This window comes from Belonocnema kinseyi, chromosome 4 (assembly GCF_010883055.1).
Source record: "Belonocnema kinseyi isolate 2016_QV_RU_SX_M_011 chromosome 4, B_treatae_v1, whole genome shotgun sequence".
Classification (NCBI taxonomy): domain Eukaryota; kingdom Metazoa; phylum Arthropoda; class Insecta; order Hymenoptera; family Cynipidae; genus Belonocnema; species Belonocnema kinseyi.
In genome coordinates, this window is record NC_046660.1 from 151,107,675 (window position 1) to 151,110,449 (window position 2,775).

The 2,775-nt window shown below is 32.3% G+C and overlaps 1 protein-coding gene across 2 annotated transcripts in view; it reads right to left on the reverse strand.

Moving 5' to 3' along the window:
• Positions 1-2,563, reverse strand: part of LOC117172189 (ornithine aminotransferase, mitochondrial) — a 118,633-nt gene extending 116,070 nt beyond the window's left edge. Inside the window, exon 1 of one of the 2 annotated variants that reach the window (XM_033360025.1) lies at positions 2,471-2,563. The gene's annotated coding sequence lies outside the window, so the exon portion shown is untranslated. The other variant, XM_033360024.1, reaches the window with a different exon arrangement.
• Between the last annotated feature and the right edge of the window lie 212 nt (positions 2,564-2,775).

Consider the following 2,775-nt stretch of genomic DNA (forward strand, 5'->3'; position numbering starts at 1 on the left):
GGGGGTCAAAAAGTGTTGAAAAATTTTCCACGTGGTATATGGATGGCCCCTTATCGGTATCAATCAGCGACTTTTTTCTAACAGTGTATGCTGAACATGAGCTTCGCTTACATGTTTGAGCACACCTAGAGGACGCGCGACTGGTGTTTCTCGCGCTTAGTAAAATATTTACATCGCGCTACATGCTCGGTCTTCGTATTTGCCGCACATTTGTGCACAAACCTTTTAAAATTATAGGTCACAGCTACAACTGGAATTTGGCGATTGCCACTTCTCTTTTCTGAAGGCTCCTTCAGCTTCGACGAACACATTCTTATCGTGCATCTCGTGGTTCGCACTCGATTTTGTTCAAAATGCGAATTTTGATGAATTATGCGCAACACTATTATATTAAAACTATATTATTATTATTATTAATTACCATTTATAATATGAATTGGTATTGAAACATGCGTTCACTTTTTCAATTTATAACAAAAATGGCTGCCTAACGAACTTAACCTTTACTCTAGGACTCTAGAAGAGTAGACCAGAGGCCAATCTAATCCGTCAAATTCTTTTGAAAGTTACCGTGCTAACAAAGTAAACATAAACAGATGCAAATACGAACAGGCAGACAAGCAGAGAGAGAGAGAGAGACATATTCGTAAAAACCTGTTTTGCGGATTCAGGGAGTCTCTAAACGTGGACATTTGACCCAAAAAGGGGGAGGGGGTTACATTTTATACAAATCTGATGAGAAATGAAAAATATTTAGGTCTTGTTTGCCTGAACAACTATTGTCTATTCCATTTTTTCTTCTCTTTTGTGTCGTTTTTCCAAAAATTGAATTTTATTTTTATTTTTGATATTATTTGTTGCAATTAAAATAAAATCTACTCGTCCTATCTGTAAACGATAAGCAAAAAACTTATATATCATTTTTGGGTGAATGACTTGAGTTCATTAAATTTTGTTGTACCTCCTGACCTTTAGAAAAAAATATTTTCTATTTTTAATGTTATTTTTTACGAATAAAAGAAAAACCACGCGTCCTATCAAAAATAAACAAGCAAAAATTAATGAACCTTTCTTGGGTGCACCATCTTTGTAAGTTAATCTTTTTTCTATCTTGCATAGTTTGACCGCAAAATGTCAATTTTCATTTTGTATTATTTTTTGTCCAATAAAAATTAGAATTTTCTATTTTCCAGAAAAATTCGATAATATTTTAAAAAACGGGGGGGGGGGGGCGTGGTGATTTTACTAAAATCTAATACCTTCTCTGATGAGAATGTGAACATGAATTAATTTGTCATACATAATTTTTGGATAGTTCTGTTTTGTCTCAACCGTAAAAATTTGGATTGAAATGATATAAAAATTAAATTTTTTGAAAACCCATACAATAGACTAAAAAATAAATAAAAAAACAAAAGTTGTGATGAGAACATGCCCACGCAGCAGGTAGTTTTTTGTTTAACTGTCAATGATATTTTTCACGACTAAAACAAAAATTTTGCATCCTATCAGAGAGTAATTCATAAAAAAATTTGTAGATCTTTTTCAAATGCACATTTTTTCTACTCATGTGTTTCCGTATTTTGCATACACAAAATTTGAATTTTCGATTTTTCAATAAAATTCAGAAAGTTTTTATCATAATCATGTAGGTCTCAAAAATATTCAAAATGAGCTTACTTTTTGAATTTTCATCCAAAATGGCTTGTTAACGAATTTGACCTTTCGTTTAGGACACTAAAAAAATATATCAAAGGCCAATCCAATCTGTCAATTATTTCGAAACTTATCGTGCTAACCAACTAAAATTCTGCAGGCTTACGAACAAAGGCAGGCATATAGACAGACACATTCGTAAAAACCTGTTTTTCGGATTCGAGGTGTCTCAAAATGCGGACATTTGACAAAAATGGGGGGGGTCAATTTTTAAGCGAATCTAATACCTTTTTTGATGAGAATTTAAAAATTAAAATAAAGAACTGGGCCCTTACGAAAAAATTACATCCAAAACCGAAGAAAAATTTTTTTCTTTTCAAAAGCTTATTCAGAAATTAAATTTTTTTCTCTGTACTAAGTCGATTTTCTACGCTTTTCGCTTCAATATACATATTCTTGATGAATCTGGTTGGAAAATTTTGAGTCATGTTGCTTAAGTTGATGAAATAATATGTTAAAACCTTTAAATACAATTACTTACAGAATTCCGTTTTCAAGAAGTCCAAGAACCAAAAGTCTGACCTAACCCGTTACGTTCACGCAGTAGCTGCAATTCAACTAACTAAAACAAATGAAGCTCAACACAAAGACCGCACCCAATCGTACTATGGTATCTCGCTACCAACTGCCTAATAAGTTTACTTTTGCCAGAACTCGTCATAGATAAGAACTAAGAGTTAAACTTTGTATACCTTCTTAGAAGGAAAAATACCATTTATGAGGAAAATTATAAATGCTTTTATCATTCACTTACTTTAACGTAAATATGACAACTGGTACAACTGATGTATTTCAGTGAACTTCAGGTAAAATCGCAGTTGAAGAAACACGTAATTGGATTCTTATGTAACATGTACCAGGTATTAGTTATTATCATAATCTAATCATGTCACTTCGTGTTACCGTCTTATCTCTTTGCTACTTTCAGAGGCAAAGTCAAACTAATTGAAGTTCTAATGAAAATCGATTTGACTGGAACAATAACTTAACTAACAAACAAATAGCGAAAAATAGCAAATAACAAATATTTTAGATAATAAGCGGCGTTTCAGCCTTTTT